The 22,561-nt window shown below is 44.0% G+C and overlaps 1 long non-coding RNA gene across 1 annotated transcript; it reads right to left on the bottom strand.

Moving 5' to 3' along the window:
- Window positions 1-299: 299 nt before the first annotated feature.
- LOC114670093 (uncharacterized) lies at window positions 300-1,530 on the bottom strand. The gene is made up of 2 exons (XR_003719572.2): window positions 770-1,530; window positions 300-528 (listed from the first exon to the last, which is right to left on the bottom strand). It is a non-coding gene; the product is annotated as an uncharacterized LOC114670093 (long non-coding RNA).
- Between the last annotated feature and the right edge of the window lie 21,031 nt (window positions 1,531-22,561).

Raw genomic sequence — 22,561 nt, 5'->3', positions numbered from 1 at the left:
ATTTAATCCAATAGCAAGAATGTTTCCTGAGGGTGCAAATGAAAAAGAGCTGTGTGATATGCACATTTACTGAAACAAAGATGAATAAACCCGATGGCTTCCCTGCACAAGATTATAATCTAGTCTGCAGAAATTGGCAACCTAATATAAAATAGAGCAGATGATAATTTCACCATAGAGATGTCAATGTTTCGTGAATAGCTATCTATAATTCTAACCATTTTTTTGACCACAGTCAGGGAGACAATAAGACCTAGTTTTAGGAATGGTTCTTACAGATAATGAAAACTTGTTTGACATCTATTAAAGGAGCATTTATTAACCGCCTCTGGGTGAGGTGGAGACTGGCCCTGGGATGAAGATATGATGATGACAAGTGTGGTCCTATCACATGAAGGACAGTTGTACAGAGGAAGGGTGAGAGCCAGCATCTCGACACCATATGTAACACTTCTTCCTCTGCCCCAAACCAAGAAACAACCGCCCGGGTTCCTTCTCAGGAATCTCAGACAGAGGGATCAGGTGTTGCTGGGGAGGAGGGATACACAGAATTCAAACACAGATGCATTTAATCCTTCTCAAAGTCTTTCCTATGAGTTCCTACGGTATGATGGCTGGATGTCCTCAAGAGCTACTCTAGAAACCGTCTTTGGATCTCAGAAACTACCAGGGATCCAGCTGGCCCCATTCTCCCCTGCTACCCTCCTGCAGATGTACATCTGTGGATGACACTTAGTTTTCCCTGGACTGAGGGTGATGTAATACTTACCTCGTTGCATTAAACTGATGACTTACTGATACAGCATCAAAAACAGAAGCCACTACAGTGAACCCTTCTTAGTCCTGGGTGGAGAGTCGTGCATTGTACGCGGGTTGGCTCCTTTTGTCCTCAGAATAATCCATGAAGTAGATAGTTGCATCATCCTCCCTGCAGGTTGGCAGCTGGAGTTCACATGGCTTTAAAGAAATAATGTGTCCCAGACTATACCACGTGTGGTGACCAAGTGGAACCCCACCGGGGCGGCCTCTCTTCAGGTCTTGGGGTGTCACTATTACTCCCATTCAGAGGCTACAGGACAGCCCTGGCAGCATCCTTGGGGCGTAACAGCTGCTCAGAAGAATCCTTGTAATCCCCAGCTCTGAATGAAGGATTACTGGAGCAGTTCAGGACAAGCTGGAGGCCTTCCGAACTGGTGTTGGTCTGAGTCAGGGAGCCTTGGGAGCACTTTAGGTAAACTCTGGAATATCGTTGTTTGGTTGGTTTTTTTTTTTTTTTCTTTTTCTTTCTCTTTTCTTTTCTTTTTTTTTTCTGAGACATGGTCTTGCTGTGTTGCCATGGCTGGAGTTCGGTGGTGCAATTGCAGCTCACTGCAACCTCAACCTCCAGGGCTCAAGCAATCCTCCAGCCTCAGCCTCCCAAGTGGCTGGGACTATGGGTGGATGCCACCGTGCCTGGCTAGCTTTTAAATTGTTTTGTAGAGACAAGGTCACACTATGTTGCCCAGGCTGGTCTCAAACTCCTAGGCTCAAGCAATCTTTCCACCTCAGCCTCCCAAAGTGCTGGGATTACAGGTTTGAGCCACCACACCCGGCTACTTCAAAATATTTGATAGCACCTGTGCCCACGACATCTCAGGGCACCACCCTCCCTGACAGACTCTCTGGTACAGGCACGAGATGCCTAAGGGTTTATTTTCCACCTGCCAGCTGTTTGATAGTCTAGCTTTCCAGGAACGCGGCCTCCCGTCTGGACGCTGGGTGTCTTTTCTAAACTGTTCCATTCATGTCAGCTCTGGTTGTCTACAGACCTTTATTTTTCTGCCTCTATAAAGATTTTGTCTTTCCCAGTGGGATTCTCAGAAAATGTCTTGTCTCTTTTTCAAGACTAGCCAGACACTGTCTTCAGAAAAAAAAATCTCCTTTCAATTGATTTCAAATAATGCTTTATACTTTGATAAGCATCTTTAAAAGAAAGACATAAACTTGCCTCCAGGCTCTGCAATATTAGCCAGTGTTTAGAGAATAAAGATACTGACAGAAAGAGCTTTGTATTTCAGTGATGGTCTATTACATTTCCTTAAACATCATCCTCATCCACTTGATGAGTGTAAGATATTTTCATCTCTTTCCTTTCATAAACTATGACCATTGAATAAAGTTAAAGCATTGAACAAAAAGATAGGATATTTGGCTGTGGTCTTCATCCTGAAGAAAGTGATTAACCATAGGACACTTTTAAGTTTAATTCAATGTCTCTTCTTTCGTAAAATGGGAGTTATAGTACATGAACTTCTTCACAGAGTAATTGTATGGAAAATGATTAATTCACATAAAAGTTATGAAAATGGAGACACTAACACCAAACTGTTATATATGAAACTCCTTTCTTTCTCTTTTCTGTTTCTGTTTTATTTTTGTTGTTTTTGAGATAGGGTCTTACTCTGTTGCCCAGGCTGGAGTGCAGTGGTGAGATCTCAGCTCACTGCAAACTGTCTCCTGGGCTCAAGCGCTCCTGCCTCAGTCTCCTGAGTAGCTGAGACTGCAGGTATGCACCATCATTCCTGCTAATTTTTGTAGAGACAGGGTTTCACATATTGCTTAGGCTGGTCTTGAACTCCTGGATTCAAGCGACCTGTCTGCCTCAGCCTCTTAGAGTGTTAGGATTAGAGGCATGAGCCACCACCCCCGGCCGTTCCTTAATTTTTGAGGAAATTGGCTGTCTGGTCACTTTACTGTAATTACAAATTGATTCTCATACTTCCATTGCCTTATACCTTTGCTGAGCAGACATTTAGTAAGCGCTTACTAAACAAAACGAAGCTGTTTTATTTCTATGGTATGTCGTGACTTTTCAAATGCAGCCAGGCAACCTAAAACTGCTCCGACTACAATTTCTCCCAAAGCATACATTTAATTCAGGTTCAATTGGATATGAGAACAAATATGAGACTTAATTTTTAACATCCAGAATTCTTCATGCTGTTACCTAAGTTCGTGGCAGGATCATTAGGCCACCAACAAGCGGGGTGCAAATAACAGATTCTAAAAGTCATCACAATGATATGATTGCCTGTGTCCCTATTATGTCATTCATCCGGAGAAGGGGCTCTTTTGTACCCTGTGTAATTTCTCCACGTAGAAACAATATGTCCAAGACATCGTGTTAATGTAATGCTCAGTGCTGTTTAGAAAATGTTGATGTAGATGTTCTTTCAATAGAAAACGGGAAATTCTCTCTCTTCTGTCCAAGCCTGATGCCAAATGAAGGCATGTTCCCCGCCTTCATTTTCTGTGTTTCCAGGTTCCAGCTAAATCATGGCAGCGGAATACAACAGAAGTAAAATTGGTTTATCTTCTGAAAGAAAGCTAATCTCAAACAAAATAACCGCTTTTGCAATATACAGCTGATCTTTCCAAATATTAAACAAATAGGAAAAAATAAAGCTGTACATTTCAGAATGTTGTTTTTTCCCCTTTCATCGCCTGTTACAAAAGCCCGAGAGTGGTATTAAAATCAGTTGGCATTCTGTGTATGGAATGCTATAAATAGCTAATCTGCAAATCCCTATTTAGGATGCAGATAAAATCTCTTTACAGATACTATTTGAAATAGGAATTGCTTATAATTTTTGGTGGCATTTTGCAGAAAAACATCTCCTTTTCTGGGGAAGGGGTTACTTCTGTAGAAGTAACTTCTGTGTAGAAGTTCAAACATTTCTCCATCATTTTGAAAACAGATTCAAATCGAATCTCCCTAATGGAAAAAAATTGATGTCCTGATTTGCATGCCCCGCCCTGTGTGTGTTTGGCTCACACACTGTTATCAGACTCTAAAATTTCACTGCAGGACTCTTCTGAGCTCAGTGCAAAGGACGGCATTTCAGATGAATGTGTTGTTTACTTTTTGAGTGTGCTGGGGCCTGTTGTCTGGAACTCTTTGCTAATTGGCTCTGATGCTTGAGTCAATAATAGAAAAGCAAACAAAGGGCATATTAATATTTTTAAATAGATGATATTAGATTCCTCATCTAGATGACAGGTGTTTAGAGGTGCAGACAGCCAGTCTGAATGCCTTCATACAACTGGTTAAAAAAAAAAAAAAAAGCCTCTTTTATCAAATCCATTTTAGCATTCTCTGCAGCTCTGTTCCCTGCCGGTATGTAGTATACGACATGATTACTGTGTTCTAGGCATTGTGCTGGAATTCCCACGTGTTGTTTCTACCTGCTAATCTTATCCACATGTTGCTGAGAAGGTACAATACATGCCAAGGGTCAGGAGGTGTGGGGAGCCTCAGAGGCGGGACGCAAACCAGGTCCAAATTCAACATCCTCTTAGGTGAGATCATGACGTCACTTCCTCCTCTTCCACGGGAGCTGCTTCCGGGGGATAAGAGGTGTTTTATTTTTATTTTTATTTTTTCGGAGACAGAGTCTTGCTCTGTCGCCCAGGCATGATCTCGGCTCACTGCAACCTCCGCCTCCCAGGTTCAAGCAATTCTCCTGCCTCAGCCTCCCGAGTAGCTGGGACTATAGGTGTGTCCCACCATGCCTGGCTAATTTTTGTGTTTTTAGTAGAGATGGGGTCTTGCCACGTTGGCCAGGCTGGTCAGGAACTCCTGACCTCAGGTGAGCTGCCAGCCTTGGCCTCCCAAAGTGCTGGGAGCCACCAGGTGTGAGTCACTGTGCCCAGCCAAGAGGTATTATTTTTTTTAAACAGTTCTGCATGGTCAATGAATATGGGAAACACTAACTAAAACAATGTTTAGCAGGCTTTTGTGAAATCTTAGAGCCCCAAAATATGCCAGGGGCATTTTGAGTTTCTAAGAGAGGGATGAGCTAGGGAGTAGTCCCCGGTTCATTTTCTCCACCCCTGCCTCCCCCACCTCACCCCCTGCAGAGGGCACTCACTTTGAGAATGGCCTCAGAAGGATATTCTCCCCAGAAGCACAAGGCTTTGATCCTCAGCCCCCGAGACGTAGGAAACCACGGCCCAGGGGGCCACGTAACTCCAGCACCAAACCCCTGGGCCTGGTTCATAGGACAAGCATGGATTCACTGGCTCTTTCATATCACCTTAAAACACCAACCAGCCCCTTTTGTGTCTGGTCCTGCTTTAGGCACTGGGAACCAAAGAAAAATCATAAGGCCCTCAGCCTGGGGCGGCTCATTCCCCTGCTGGGCAGTTTTCAAGTCCAAATTAGGGATGAACGTGGAGTTCTGTGGTGGCACAAAGGAAGGCCAGGCATCTGCCTGGGAGGATGGAGGCAAAGTCGGTCCCCCTATCTTCAAGTGCCACGCAGCAAGAGAATCTTTGAGCTACAAGCTCAGGGAGAGCCTCTCCTTGGAGACTGAGGCATCCTAAGCATTGTCAGGAAACAGCCTCCTCAGCCCAGCTCTCAGTCCACAGGGACACAGAGACCCCAGACAGTGCTCAGGAAGTGAAGAGGGAGTGAGTGCAACAGGACAGGCCCTCCAGAAGCTTCCACGTGTGCCTGGTCCTATCAAACACCAAGCTCAGGCACTGAAAGACACCCTCATGGGAAGCTCTTGTACTTTCTTGTTTTGTTTTTTGAGAAGAGAATACGGTTTTGTTTGTATGAGTCTTTTCTATTGAAGTTCCCAGCCAAACGCAGTAGAATATAACTACTTTCTAAATATGGTACTTAGCGGCTAGGAATATACAGAGGTGGGTGTCTGCTTCATATCTAAGTCATTTTGACATTCTTTCAAAATACATTCATGTTCCTTAGGCCTACAGTGTGAATATGAAAATGCCAACCCCCCTTTAAAAATCTCTATACATTTATTTTTTGTATTTCATATCAATATAAACTAAACTAAGATTTGATGTCAGGTTTTGCATATATAATATTTTCTTCATCGTAACACTATTGTGTTTTTTGACAACAGTCTTCAGAGTTTTTTTTTTTTTTAACGGCTTAAAAGACAAATACTGACATCCTTGAGTTTTTCTTCATTTCAGTTTCAATTCTGATTGTAGTTTAAAGGGAAACAAAGAACTGCCCATAAAAACTTCATGTGACTAAATGAAAGGTCAGAAGACTCACTAGTCATTTTTTTAAAAAGACGGGGTGGGTGCTGAGAAGTTTCCTTCCATACCAAGTTTCTTAAGGGATGTCTGTTATTTTAACATTGAGTTCCAGCAGGAACAGCATACTACAGATCTTTGCCTAGTCATTGTTTTATAGGTTGCTTTAAAACAGGTTTTTGTTAATGTTTATGAATTCTTGCATTACATTATACACAAAGTGGTGTAGCTTTATGTCAAAGCAATCCTGTGTTTCCGGATGAGGACAGCTTCACTTATCTACTACAATGGACGTCAGAATCATTCCAAGAACTCAGAGAACTCGTGCCCTGCGGTGAGATGTTTGCATGTTTCCAGAGAAAATGCCGCCTTCTTCTACCTCCTCCCTCACCCCATGCGCACACGTAGTGACCCACACGATCACACACACACACACACAGAGACACAGGTACACACACAGTCTCACACAGACACACACCTACATATACAGGCACAAATATACACAGATATACATATGGCCAAGCACATGTATACACACACACATTCACACAGACACGTGCACATGCAGATACACAGTCACATAGATACACATATGCACACCCTTATACATACCCATGGACATACATCTATACACCTACATACTCACAAAGACACACACACATACACACATGCACAGCCATACACACACAGACACATGCACACATATATACATGAACATACATACAGAGACATACAGCAGTACATATATACACATACACACCAAGTACACACACACATGTACTGTACACACATACATACATACCCACATGCACATGATCACATACATACCCCCAGAAACATGTGTGAACACAGGCACATGTACATGTACACACGGACACACACAGGGTCACGCACACCTAAACACATACGTGGAGACAGAGAACCACACAGACACACATGCACACGACATACAGGAACACACACACAGAGGTTTCCTTTGGGGGTTGGAGGTGGGGTGTTGAGCTCCCCCTACTCAGCTCTCCAACCAGTGCTTCTCCCGATGCCTCTGGCAGGATGGCCACCAGATGTTACAGTCCAGTTGCTCTGAAACAAGGACTCTGTTGCTGGAATTTCCCAACAGAAGATAAGTCTAGTCGGGAATGAAGAGCAAGGAATTCAGGAATCAGATAAAGAGGGTTTGTTGAGCCAGCGTAACGCCAGAGTCTCCCCTCTCTCAGACTCACCTTTCCTAAGGCAGGGAATACTGTCGTAATTATAGAAGCAGCTCTGTCGTAAGCAAAAAACAGCAAAGATGAGTCCTGAAGGCAAGTTAGCGTAAGTTAACCTGTGTCCATACGGCAGCCCCTGTGGCCCTGACGCCTGCCTCTGTGTAGACAGGCACGCAGACTCGGGAGTGAATTCCTGTGCCACCAATCACTGCCCTGTGTCCCCAGGGAGGTCACTTGCCTTTCCGAACCTGAGTCTGTTTCTTAATCCATAAAAGGGAGATGATAGTGCCACATACCTACATTGCCTGAGTAGGCCGGCTCCTTTCCCTTCACCCCTTCCCTCTGCGCCCCGAGAATGTTTCCGGTCCCCTTCCCTCTGCGCCCCGAGAATGTTTCCGGTCCCCTTCCCTCTGCGCCCCGAGAATGTTTCCGGTCCCCTTCCCTCTGCTCCCCGAGAATGTTTCCGGTCCCCTTCCCTCTGCGCCCCGAGAATGGTTCCGGTCCCCTTCCCTCTGCGCCCCGAGAATGTTTCCGGTCCCCTTCCCTCTGCGCCCCGAGAATGTTTCCGGTCCCCTTCCCTCTGCCCCCCGAGAATGTTTCCAATTGCGTGGGTGCTTCTCCTCAGAGCTGGCCCACTTTCCAGCCTACTGTCTTCTTCCATCTCTTCTGTGACAAATTTCTCTCTTTTTTACTGCAACCTTGTCCATGGAGGCCACAAAGTGAGTTCTCGTGTGTGTGTGTGTGTGTGTGTGTGTGTGTGTGTGTGTGTGTGTGTGTTGGGAGGAGTGAAGTGGGGAGGAGTCTCACATCACGTGGAAATTAGCAAGCCCATCCTCACGTTTCCTAAGGAACGGATAGTTTTCTCTAACAGAAAGCCTCACTCCCCCAGCAGTCAACTCACACCATGACCAGCTTCAAGATATTTTTAAAATAAAATATCCTCTTATTGCATATGATTGCTGACAAGCTCCCCTTTCTCCCCTCCCCGTTACCATCTCTTCCTATGTTTTAAGAAGGCGGCAGTCAGTTTGAAGTGTTCTTGAATCAGTCGCGCAGGGTCCTGGTGGTACCGGAGGTGCTGTCATGAGACCTAACGGTTTTAGTCTGGTTTTTAACAGGCTCCTCGACACCAGAGGCCTGGGAAAATGTTATCTGGAGGCAGATCTAGGGTGAAGGGAAGACCCTGGAGCCCATCTGCAGGATGGCTTGAAATCATGAGCCTGTCTCACGTGGCTGGGACCCCAACCCAGAAAGCACTCGCTGCCCTCCAAAAGATTCTAGTTTCACAAGAAATCCCACTGTCTCAGGTTTGGAAATTTCTAAACCTGAGAAAACTGAGAAACATAAGTACCTCCTACCACCAAACTGCCAGGATGCCAGCATGAGGCTCCATATTGTTCCCACCAGGGTCCACAGCCTGCCTTCAGTTGTGAGACTGGAAGAAGCTGGGGTTGATAAGCAGTCCTGGGGGAACCAGCTATAAACGCACACATGGAGACAGAGGAGCACACAGGAAAATGGAAGAACGTCAAGGCCAGTTTATTTGTAACCAGAGCCAAAGCTTTGAGCCAGCTATGCCGGCCAACGGTCAGCTGCAGTCGGCCTCACTGCCCGGCAAGAGCTGTGCCCACCACATCATGGAGGAGTGGGAGGGGAAGGAAGGAAGAAGGAGAAGATGAGAATCAGAGCCAAATCCCCGTGGCCCCCCCAGGCCGTGAGGACGCGTCCCTGTGGGTCAGTTCGAGGCCTGAGCATCCCACATTTATTAAAATGTCCAGTTACTAGAACATATGTGTGTCTGTGCTTAGGGGGTACATTATAGACCGTGTGTGATGAGCCACGCGTGGACTCCACACTCATCACCAAGGTGGTCTTAAGCAAAGGTTTGGGAGTGTAGCCTTCTCCGAAACTTCTTTTAGCACAAAGCCACTTACATAGGTTGATCGGGTTCAGGGGTGGTGACTTGGTATAATTTTCCTATCATTGCATGATTCTATTTTATGCCTTTACATTTTGTAACAGCCCCCATTTCCCCACCTTACGGAATTTCTTGATCCCATTCCAGAAGGCGCTGTGATTTGTACCTTTTCTACCATATCCACTCTGCATTCTTCAAACACTTCATTTAAGGCAAATTGATTCTCCCACTGCCGCCTCAGGTTAAGGCTGCTGAAGTCAAATTGCTCAGTCCAAATTCCAAGGTTTCTCCTAATCCTTTGCCACACGCCCTGCAACTTTATCTCTCCCTCGGGCAAGAGGCTTCCTCATGACCTCACGGCTGGGGCATCCGCTCCTGGGCTTTGCTCAAATCCTTGCAGACATGGGGCAACTGTGCAAGCAGGGAGTGGCCCTGTTTCGAGGGCCTCGGAATCAAATTCCCTTTCTCTAGTGATTGTCTGTTGGGTAGAGATCGAACACCAACATGGTAATAGAATCCAGCCATAAAGGCATAAAATAATACAGCCTATTTTAATTATTTTATAGCTCGCCAATATCAATATTACACACATATGCCAGTCATCAACATGTTTTTTAACTAAAATTTCTTACCTTAAATAAGCCTCATCCTCCATTTCTACTAGATTCTTGTCATGCAGATAAGAATAAAATACTCAGCTTGTACCTAAACAAAAGTATAAACAAAAATAATTGACGTTTTAACCAAACTGTCTTCTGAAAGATTGGAACTGTCTAGTGAAAATATTATTGGGGGAGAAGAATGAGGTCTGTGGAACTGCATTTCAAACTCCTTCTTAAAACATTTTCAGCTTAGGTGAACAATGACAGTTTCTGTAAGTGTCCAGAATTGTAAAATTTACAAAAAAAAAAAAAAAAAAAAAAAACACCGAAATATAAAAACTTGCAAATATCTAAATACAAAAATATGTAAATATAAAAAAGGGTGGCCATTTTGAATATTGTTCTTATATAACAGATTTAAATAATACAAAATTATAACCTGGATTCCAGAACCACAGGATAGATTTGTAGTCAATAAAGCCTGCTGTGTGAGACATCATTAGGCACACCTTTTAGAAAGTTCCTCCTTCGATATACAAAAGCAACAATGGAATCACCTTTCCTTCTATTCATACACAGCTACAAATAGAATCTATTTTTTTAAATATTTGGACTATGTGCCACTTAGAGAAGGAGAATTAGCAGATCTAATTGATCCAACTTCAAATTCTGCACTTCACCAGCCAAGTGGCCCCAAGGAAGTCACTAAATTTCTCGGGCTCACTGTATTCTCTGCTGTCTCACAGGTAAATTGTCTGCTTAGACATCTGCGCTGCTCTTGGGAGTCTTAGTGAGATAAAGAGGTTGAGAGCACCTTGAAAACATCACCCAGGAAACGTAAAGACCCTGTCACATCCCACATTCATTCCTAAAAATCTTCATGTCTAACCTAGAAAAATGGAATCAATGTTGGAAAGATGAACCAAAGCTCTGTGCTTTGAGATTTCAACTGATGCTAAGACTTTCTTAATATAGGTTGGTATTAAGAAGAATTCAGGTGGGTCACAGACGCAAGATTAATCTTCATCTCTGTTGGGAGCCTCCATTGTGATCTAATTTTGCCTCCAATTACATGGCAGTGTTTTATCACCAGAACACCTTTCTCTTCATCTAGACTGTTTCTCTTTGAAGATCGCAGGGCTGTGACTTTAGCTTGATCTACAGGTTTGGCCAACTATCTAATCAGTGAGTCTGATAATGTTTACATCATCACCTTGATAAAGAGGAGAAAAGAATAGCTGCATTTCCCAGAAACCAAGTCTAATTAAAATAAAAATGTGTCACATTCCTCCTCTTTAAACAAAGGCCCAAGCAAAAGAAATGGTGTTGATACCAAGAGAAGTAACGCTATGCCTGACTGCAAGAAGAAAAGCCATATATGACGTTGTGATTCCTACAACATGGGATGACTATTGAAATGCCAGTGTTTTTCTGTTAAAGTCTCAGTAACGACACGATGAAGGATCTTGTAATTTTTAATTCACACCAAACATTGTGCATATTTTAATTGGTCAAATGTAGATCAACAAACAGAACTGCTAGTCAAATGGGAGATGAAGAAGTAATTCCAATTACGTCATGCCAGGAGTGTGGATATATACAGAAGTGGTTCAGATCCCTTCACATCAAAAGTGGTGATAACTTGATGTGTTCAGAGAAAGATGGCTTTTTTTCTTTCTTTCTTTTTTTTTTTTTTGATGAGGTGGGGAGGGAAAAAGACCCATATATGTTCATGTAATTTTAGCAGTTTACATCTCCACCTTCTCTGACTGCAAATCCCAGAAAGAGAGAGTCAGGGAGGCCATTCTCTGAAGCTGACCATTAAATGATGTCCAGGTATTCTTCAGGAATAGATATCGTCCTTGGATACTTTCCATGGAATTTTGAAAAAAACACACATTTGCATAAAATACAAAAATACTGAAGGCATCACAACATCACAGAGCTGGTTGTCTTCCTAAATACATGGGGTTATATCATGCTGTGAAATGGAAGGCCCTGCAGTAGGTTATCTGCATGTCAGCATGCATTCTCCTGTCCTGTTACTAAATCTGCCTCTGACTGTGTGTCTCCTGACTTGGGGTGTGCATGGACACCGCCTTGTGACCCTTCAAGAAGGAAGTTGACTTACAAAACTATTACGTTCGCATCCATCTAGCACAGCATTTCAACGTCACGTTGAGTCTACCTAAAGAATAGCCATGAGAAAAAATATCTTCATTTTATTGATTTAATATATACTATAAAATTTTAATACATTTCCCCTCAGTGGCATTTAAGAGAATACATTTCAAAGGGAATTATTACACCATTTCATGGGAAAGGGATTCTCATGTTGACCCCAGATCTATGGAGAACATGAACTCAAGTCAGCTTCCTGCTGGGCTCTGTCCACAGTTAACCAGAATCATCAATTCCTTAGCTTGGAATTCGCTTTGTTATGGTTGTCCGGTTGTCTGGTCTTTATCTTAAAAAGATCTCTTCTGCCATAATATAAGTTTGCAGGCGTGGTGTCTGGATTCGTGGTTATTGTAAGTGGGAATGCTAAGGGCCAACATCTATGAATAATATAAATTGAAATGGCCAATACTGGAAACCTGTCTTTCCAGAGATAAAGATTATTAGAATGTATGTGCCTAGCACACAAGGAGAGAAAGTAACTTTTTCATTTTGCTTAGAAACTAGGTTTCAAAATAAGTGAAGTTTGTACTCAGTCATGGATTAATTCAGCAAGCACAATCTACCAGGCACTCGTCTACACAGAGAAGAGACAGAGGTGGCCACAGGACCCCTGAAGGCACTGACCGATGACTTCCCATGACATTCCCCACCTCTGACTGCATCAGAATGGATCTTGCAAATGTGCTTTTTCTTTCCTTTTTTTTTTTTTTTTTTTTTACAGAATCTCCCTCTGTCACCCAGGCTGGATTGCAGTGGTGACATCTGGCTCACTGTAACCTCTGCCTCCTGGGTTCAAGTGATTCTCCTGCCTCAGCCTCCCAAGTAGCTGGGATTACAGGCATGTGCCACCATGCCGGCTACTTTTTCTATTTTTTAGTAAAGATGGGCTTTCTCCATGTTGGCCAGGATGGTCTCAAACTCCACCCCTCAAGTGATCCACCCACCTTGGCCTCCCAGAGTGCTGGGATTACAGGCGTGAGCCACTGTGCCAGGCCAGATTTGCATTTTTAAAGATGGGTTTGAATGATCTGAACCTTGGCAGCAGAAGTGAGATTGGCTTATGTGAGGCAGGACCTTCCATCTCCCTATCCAACACTCCTCGAGGATATGAAATTTCTCCTCATAACAGCCTCACTTGAGAAGCCTTCATAGCTACCCACAGCCTCCACGATTAGACCCCAGCCCTTCCGCGGGACAGAACCCATGCCTTTAACATCCGCCTCCCTTTAGCTGAACTGGCCTGGGCGTAGCAGAGAGGAGAGCACGTGCTGAACGGCTCAGCACCGCCAGCCACGCTGCACCTGAGCGGCCCGGGCATCTTCTCCTTCCTTCAGTCACCACCGTGCGCTTATCAAGCCGGTATGATTTTTGCGACCAGTACTGTGGAAGTGTAATTTGTTTACTCTCAAGTGCATTTATCTTCAGGGCACGGTGTGATGAATTTTTTTTTTCTTTTTCTTCTTCTAGATGGAGTTTCGCTCATGTCGCCCAGGCTGCAGTGCAATGGCGTGATCTCGTCTCATGGCAACCTCCGCCTCTCAGGTTCAAGTGATTCTCGGGCCTCAGCCTCCCAAGTAGCTTGGATTACAGGCGCCTGCCACCACACCCGGCTAATTTTGTATTTTTAGTAGAGACGGGGTTTCACCATATTGGTCAGGCTGGTCTCAAACTCCTGACCTCAGGTGATCCGCCCACCTCAGCCTCCCAAAGTCAGTGTGATGAATTTTAAGAAATGCATGCCCCTACCCCTGCACAGCCATCCCCAAATGTGCAGCCAACACTTCTGCTAACACGGGGCCTCTGCATGCAGACTCTTCCCGCTCTGCCTCCAGCAAGCCCAGATATAGATGGGGTTTCTCTCCAGAGATAGATGGGGTTTCTATCTCTAAAGGTGAGTTTGGCCTGCTCTGGCTGTTCAGGCAGTGAACTCAGACCCCACCTCTCTTTGGTGTCTGGCTTTTTCTACTCAGTGTGAGACCGAGATTCAAGAGCCACTGGTATGCATTGGGTAATTTTCCCACCAGATATTGCTGTTTCATCAAGTAGATTCTGAACATTTTAATTACACTGAAATTCCATTCATGAATTAAGAAAACAAAACTATTTAACATAGTAGACACTGGGGTGAAAACTTCCAGTTTAACTTACTAAATGGGTAATCATCTAGCAATCATTTTGCAAATGATGGAATATTAGAAATATAACATTTAACGTCAGAAATAACCATCTAAATCTTAACCATATAATACTTGCTGAAAGACTGAAGTTTCAGATCACATACAACTCTGCCCCCTTCTTATTCAGCTCAAAGAAAGCCTAAGATGAAAACACATAAAATATATGCTTTTTTTCTTTTTAGAAATGCAAGTATGTGGAATGAAACAACCTCGAACTCACAGGAAGGAAATAATGATGGCGGCGGCCGTCAGCACGGCCTGACCCAGGGTGGAAGGCGGTGTGTGGGCTCCCAGCGGGAAAGGTGCTGCTTTTATTTCCATTTGCAGTGAGGGGAACGGAGCCTCACTCAGGAAAATAACCTGATTACAGTGGCAGAGCATCATGGTCAAATAAATGTCAGCAACAAAATAAATTCTAATCTGGAAGCCCAGTGTATGCGTATGTGTGTTTATGTGCACATACACCCGTGCATGCATGTATGCACATGCACACACCTGGGTGGACTAAATCCAGGCTCCTCTCAATGAATTTACCAGTAACTATTCCACGAGGGGACCTCCCTCATCAGCACTAGCTGGGATCCTGGATTACAGAAATCGTGGGCTTTGCCCATGGAGGCAGAAGACAGCAGGATCCCAGACCCCACGGGATCGGAGGAAGGGCCCTGCCTCCCTCTGGATGACTTCTCAGGCTCAGGCGCTGATCTCTCCTGGGGTTAGCATTGCTTTCTGCCCTTACATTCAGCATCTTCCAATCTAAACTTGTCAGCGCGTTTGTTTGCTTGTTTTAACATGATTTGAGCAGATTTTGTTTTGTTTTGCAACCAAATATCCCACACCAAGTCACATGCTCAGCTGATAAAATGGAATTTCTTCCCTTCTGCAAGGGAAGACCGTGGGGAACCACTGTTGTTCTCATCACGGTCACACTCTCTCCCTGACAGAAAGGTGCCGATGCTGTGGGATTGGAGCTCCTGTTGAGGGTGTGGTCTCTGATGCCAGGCCGTCACCACTTGGAAGGCTTTTTTGAGTAATCCAAGAAGAATGCAGCACTGCAGATAATTCTGTGCAAAATTAACAAAGCTCAGCAGCCCCGGCTCTAAAGATTAAAGGAGCATTCAAGGGTCTTGCATCATAAACCCACTTACCTAACTGCTATCACCTCTGAAAGCTTGAAATCATTTTTGTCCAGCTCTCTACTTCTCCCATTGTGGGTTGGACCACGGGTCACCATGGTGGTGTCCTTACAGATTTTGCTCTGGCTGAGCCACGTTTTGAAGGTGACATCAGATAATGATCATTGTGATTGGACCTGGGATCATCTCAGTGCAAAGATAGTTCTTAAACACACACGATGACAGAGATAAATGGTGTTCACCAAAGGAGGTAGTTGTGATTAATAGTACTTCTTAGTGCACTGTCAACAAAGCTGCAAGTTCAATAGATTCCAGTCAATTAGGAAGTAATAGTGATAGATCCAGGCAGCCTTCCAATGAGCGTGAGGGCAGCGTGTTCACCAGTATGGAGTGAATTTAAGTGTTTGCCTTAAGTCTGATTGAAACCTTTCTTTGAACCTTCCATCAGGCCTCCATGCAGTAGGCCTGCCAGAGACAACCAGCCCAGCCAGGCCCTGTGACACTCTACAGATGTAGCTTCAAAATATGCAGTCAATATTGCTAAAGAGTCATAATGAGCTCTAGACTATATTTATTATGGAGATAAATGTGCTGGAAATCCCACTTCACTCCAAAAGGAGCATAGGCGCTCCCTGTGAAGATGTTATGAAGCCATGACATGAGATAAGGATGTGAGGTATTCTAGAATGTTCTTAGGTGGGGCTATTTGGAATGAGATGGTGTATACCCCTGAGAGCATGAAAGTGTGATCCGAATGGATGGTGGATGGCTATTTTCCTAACCATTGTAATTTCCATTAGTCTTCATTCTCTTGCTGAGCAGTACAGTCTGTTGTTTTTATTTTTTATTTTTTGAGATGGAGTCTCCCTCTGTCACCCAGGTTGGAGTGCAGTGGTGCGATCTTGGCTCACTGCAACCTCCACCCTCCAGACTCAAGTGATTCTCCTGCCTCAGCCTCCTGAGTAACTGGGATTCCAGGAACATGCTACCATGCTTGGCTAATTTTTGTACTTTTAGTAGAGATGGGGTTTTACCATGTTGGCCAGGCTGGTCTCGAACTCCTGACCTCAGGTGACCTGCCAGCCTCGGTCTTCCAAAGTGCTGGGATTACAGGCATGAGCCACTGCCCCTGGCTGGAATCTGTTATTTTGCTGTATGTTTACAGATGTCCCCAAATTTCCGTGGGGAGCTGTGACTTTTTATGTCTAGAAACTTTGTGACCACAGGCACATGGGGATGGCAAACAGTGGAATCCCTGAGTGTATTTTTCAGCATCAAGGTCCTCATGGATTACGGCGGAATCACACTTTCTCCTCCTTGTCCTGTGGGAGAATGGAGGACTTCAGAGTGAGAAACGATGTCACAGCGGCCGGACAGCTTGAGGATCTAATGATCAGAAACCTTAGAGTGGGAGTGGGACTGTGCTTAATACAAAAAAAAGAAAAAGAAAAGAAGAAATGAATGAACACTTTTTTTTTGAGACAGAGTCTTGCTCTGTCGCCCAATCTGGAGTGCAGTGGTGTGATCTCAGCTCACTGCAACCTCTACGTCCCAGGTTCAAGCATTTCTCCTGCCTCAGCCTCTCAAGTAGCTGGGATTACAGGTACATGCTGCCACGCCCAGCTTAATTTTTTGTGTTTTAGTAGAGATGGGGTTTCACTATGTTGGCCAGATAGGTCGAGAACTCCTGAGCTTAGGCAATCCACCTGCCTTGGCCTCCCAAAGTGCTAGGATTACAGGCGTGAGCCACCGCGGCCATCCTGAATGAACACTTTCTATGTGTCAAAAGTCCACCCACCCCATTTCCCCTGAGGTGATTAGTCCTCATCACATGCCTGTATCAAATTTTCTCATGTAACCCATAAATACATAGGAGAATAGCTTGAACCCGGGAGTCAGAGGTTGCAGTGACCAGAGATCGTGCCACTGCACTCCAGCCTGGGTGACAGAGCGAGACTCCATCTCAAAAAACAAAACAAAACAAAACAAAAAACCAACAACAACAAAGAAGATGTCAGGAAAGACAAGGAACAGGCAACAGCTGCCTTATGTTTCAATCTTTCCTTAAAACTCAAGTCTATAGAGGGGATGGGGTGAAACTGGATCTCTGTGCACTGTTGCTGGAAATGTAACACAGTAGAGCCAATGTAGAAAACAGCACGGAGGTTCCTCAAAAATTAAAAATAGATTTATCATATGATGCAGCAATTCCACTGCTGGGTATATATCCAAAAAAATCGAAAGTAGGGTCTCGAAGATATATTGGTGCACATAAGTCTACAGCAGAATTATTCACAAGAGCAGAGAGGTAGAAGCAAGCCAAATGCCCTTCAAGAGATGAATGGATAAACAACATGTGGTACATATACACAGTGGAATATTATTTAGCCATGAAAAAAGAAAGGAAATTCTGACATATGCAACAACATGGATGAACCTTGGGGACATTCCAGTAAGTAAAATAAACCCATCACAAAAAGACAAACGCTGTATGATTCTGCTTATATGAGGTACCTAGAATAGTCAAATCATAGAGACAGAAAGCAGGATGGTGGTTGCCAGGGGAGAGGAAATGGGGCATTACTGTTTAATGATATGGAATTTCAATTTTTCAAAGTGAAAAGAGTTCAGCAGATGGAGGGTGGTGGTGGTTACACAACACTGTGAATGTATTAAATACCCCTGAACTGTACACTTAAAAACGGTAAGATCGTACATTTTGTGTCAGGTGTATGTTACCACAATAAAATATAGCATTTTTTATTTTAAAAAAAAAAAAAAGCTTTTAAAAAAAAAAACCCAGAAACTCAAGTCAAAAACTGGACAAGTACCTGAGGCTTCAGGAATAAAATACGTGTGGATGTATGCGCAAAAAGGAGTGAGGCTAGTAAATTCTACTTCAATGTTCATCTCCCAGTAGAAAAGTGACTCTAGGGCTGTCATGGAAATGTTCTCTAAAGCGAATCCATGAGACAAGTAATTTATGTTTACCGTCAAACGCCTCCTACATAAAACTGAATTGTAATTAGCAAATACTGACCACCCCCCCAACCTGACACATGTGTCATATCAAGAAGCAGTACCTACCAGTCCAACAGCCCCGAGTGGACAATTGCCATGGCTCATAACAACAGGCTCTGATTATTTCCGTTTTGGTATGCAGTGCTTATAGACAGTTTCTGTACAGCAAGCGTTTGACAAAAGCTTAGGTCAAAAGTGTGCAAGGAATTCAGCTGAGTAGAAGTGGAAGTTGGTTCGCAGACAAGAGAGACCAGGCATCATGGAGCACTGGGCAGGTCATTGCACTTTTTGAGCTTCAGTGTCTGTTCGTTGGAAACAGAATAGTCTGTACAACCCTGAGTTGGAGTGAGAATCACAGAGATAACATAGTTTTCGCGTTCTTTGTAATCAATGAAGTGATATCAATGTCTCATTATTCTGTGAGCAGAATTTCGGTGGGTGGGCTGACATGAGAACACATCTACACACACTAATGTCAAGTTGGTCACTTAAAAAAACACGTAGTTTACTTTGGAAAGTGCACAACATAATTTTCTTCACAACTGCTTAAAAAGTACCAAATTATTTGATAATTCTCCCACTGGCATATAGGGGTCTATGATTTTTTTTTGCTTTGACCCTGGCTGGATGTGTGACTGCTTCAAACAACAGACTATGTTGGATGTGACACCGTAGGACTTCCAATATGAGGTCAGAAAAAGCTGTGCAGCCCTTATCCCGCACATGATATGCTTGAGATGTTTGCTCTGGCAAAAGCTAGCAGTATATAATAAGTCCAATGACCTTGAGACCACCTTTCTGGGAGGCTGCTGTAGGTGCTCCAGTCAACAGTCCCAGCCGAGCTCCGGCCAACAGGCTGCATCAGATGCTCAGCCTGTGTCTGAGCCACTGTCCAGCCTTCGGATGACAACAGCCCTGAGAGACCCCAGCTAAGAACTATGCACTTAAGTCTTTCCCATGGTTCTGACCCACAAAATCGTAAGAAAAAATAGAATTGTTGCTTTAAGTTACTAAAATTAAGGGATAACTTGTCATATGGTGTCTTCGTTTGGTCTGCTATAACAAAATATCATAAACCAGGTAGCTGATAGGCAGCAGAAATGTATTTATCCCAGTTCCAGAGGCTGAGGAGTCCAAGATGAAGACACTGGCAGGTTCTGTGTGGTGAGGGCCGAATTTCTGGTTCATAGATGGTTCCTTCTCACTGTGTCCTCATATGGTGGAAGGGGTGAGGCTGTCCCCGTGACCAATGTTTCAGAAGGGCACTTATTCCATTCACAAGCACTCCACCCTCAAGTCCTCATCACCTTCCAAAGGCCCCACCTCCTAATACTATCACCTTGGAGGTTAGGATTTCAACATAAGAATTTTGGAGGGGACGTAGACACTCAGGCCATACCTCAAAGCAATAGTGACTAGTATGGGTTAGCATCATAAACATAAAAAACCACAGGAGTGCAGCAAACATCTTTCCTTAACTTAGGTTTTTCCAGATGCCAGTGGGAGACGGGTACAGATACTATCCAACTTCTTGGGATTCCTTTTAAAGGAAATGTGGAAATGTGGAAGAAAAAAATTAAAGGTAACAGATTCAGTGCTATTCCTAGAACGTGTTGCTATAACCCCGGCCTTAATTCCACATCCACATGTCTTAGAGCATCACCTTGGATGATGATGCCCTGAAAAAAAAAATAGAATAAAAAATATATATATCTTATGAATTGAACTACTTCTGGATCACCTTAGAGATCACCCATCAAGGTGATCTGTTGAGGGGTTGGGTTTTCCTTCTTGTCACTCTGTTAGTTTTGGGCTGCATCCTGATGAAGGTGGAATAACACTAAGCCCTTTAAACTGTCTGAGTGTGTAGGAGCAGATGCCATGCCACTTACACAGCTGTGCCTTTCACCATGCATCTCGCACTGTGCTGATGTGAAGCAGCAAGAACTCAAAACACAGAGTAGTTGGTTTCAGGGAGTTGAGATCGTGCCACTGCACTCCAGCCTGGGCGACAGAAATGGACTCCATCTCTTAAAAAAAAAAAAAAAAAAACAGAGTAGTAGATTCTTTTCAAATAGCTTTTTTTTGTTTTGTTTTGTTTTGTTTTTGCTCTGTGTATTTGCATAGCCAAAAAATAAAGCAAAAGAAACACTTCTATTCACCAGTTGCACGTGTGACTATATTGCAACAATAGAAAAGATGTATAAGGGACTTCTCAGAGCACATCCCAGTATGCTAAAATATTCTACACCAAAAACCACATCAAAAAATATCCTATGGGCTGGGTGCAGTGGCTCACTCTCAGCACTTTGGGAGGCCGAGGCAGGTGGATCACTTGAGGTCAGAAGTTTGAGACCAGCCTGGTCAACAGGGTGAAACCCTGTCTCTACTAAAAATACAAAAATTATCCTGGCATGGTGGCAGATGCCTATAATCCCAGCTACTTGGGAGGCTGAGGCAGGAGAACCACCTGAACCCAGGAGGCAGGGGTTGCAGTGAGCTGAGATAACTTTGCTGCACTCCAGCCAGGGCAACAGAGCGAGACTCCATCTCCAAAAAAAAAAAAAAAAAAAGAATGAAAAGAATATGTATATCCTATGGATTGAGCTATTTCTGGATCATCCAAGACTGTTTGCATGCAGGAGCCTCTAATGTTCTGTGCATTAAAAATGAATCTAGTCATTGTGTTTTAAGTGCTTAAGTGAATCTGGCCAACGGGACAAAGTCAAGTGGTCAGAGCTTGTGTTATTTAAGAAAAAGAAGGTGACCAAGGCTCCCCCTCAAGATGCACCCCTTATGTCCTGGTGGAGCTGGAGGGGAGGGGAGGAAACCATCAGAGACAGAGACGACGGGCTGTGGAAACCAGGCCTTTGGCCTTGGGAGTCAACTCCCTGGAGCTTGAATTCTGATTTTGGACTTTACCAGCTACGTGACTTGGGGAAGATTTCCTAACTTCTCTTAAGTGTTGGTTTCCCTCACATATAAATCGGAAATAATAACAGATTAGAGAGGAACATATTTTAATTTCAACAGCAGTGATCCAACCTCATTTCTCTCCAACCTTCAGTGTCTATAATGAAGGTATGAGGCATGAGTGAATAAAATGGACACAAAACCACTGATCTAGAAGCCTCTGTTGAAAACTCTCCAGATAGTGACCTACACAATGGCCATGTGACCACACAAGAGAACCAGAGTGTTAACAAGCAGAACCCAGATACCAGTGTCCTTTGGGATCTAAGGTTATGCTGTTACCTTAACCTGCAATTTCCCTTAGAAGAGGAGTCAATGTACCTTCATTTGTATTAATAGCATTCATCAAGATACTTTGCACATTGTAAATACTTATATATTTATTGTCTAAAAAACAAAATCAGTCGCCTGCATTTTGAAGTTGCTTCAGAATTGTTCACGTCCTTTCTTGGTCTCCCTGACTTTCCACGACTGATACTCACTCAAAAATCCTCCGTACGTATTCACTGATACACCAGTATGACTGACTTTTTCTTTCCTCTCCAGCTAGGAAGAAACTGATAGGCTCACACAGGCTGAATATTGCTTATCTGAAATGCTGCGGACCAAAGGGTTTTGAATTTCAGATTTTATCAAATTTTGGAATATGTGCATTATAAAAAGGCCGTGTGAGCAACCCAAGCCTGAAAATCCACAACCTGAAATAGAGAATGGACACCTGCAAGGCCACGTGCTCTGAGCACTCACAGCGGTCATTGCATCCGCGGGTTCTGCAGATCACGTTGTCCATTAGGGAAAAGCATAATGTTTGTCTCCCCCGCCCCCGCCCCCCACCCCCAGGGAGCCTCGGCTTCACAGGAGTTCGTTCTGGCTCTCATCCCCTCGGCCAGGCGCTTTTCTCAGCGACCAGTTACATTTAGGTTGTGATTAGAGGTTAATTTGTAGGATCTTCTCTTCGTTCAGCTATATTTTCTAATTTTTCTATACCAAATAAATATCACGACCTAGTTTTTTTTTTAATTGGGCCCTGAAATGCCCTTGTGCTATTTGTCAACCCCCGTCAGCACTGCCTCACTATCCCACAGAATCAGAGTTGTGATGTTAAGTCTGGGGTTGAGAGGGCTTGGCAAGGTCCCCTATGTGATCGCAGTCATGTGTTGCTACTGTGGGACCTGTCTGGCAAGTCGGTTGCTGTCTGTTAACGTGACCTGAACAGCACAGAATCGTGAGCTGGGTGGAAATCACCAATGGGCGGCTGCAAGCAATGAGAAAAGCAAGTCAGGAATGTACAGGA

Source organism: Macaca mulatta, chromosome 9, assembly GCF_049350105.2.
Source record: "Macaca mulatta isolate MMU2019108-1 chromosome 9, T2T-MMU8v2.0, whole genome shotgun sequence".
NCBI lineage: Eukaryota > Metazoa > Chordata > Mammalia > Primates > Cercopithecidae > Macaca > Macaca mulatta.
The sequence above is the reverse complement of the archived record's forward strand: the minus strand, read 5'-3'. Positions and strand labels throughout refer to the sequence as shown.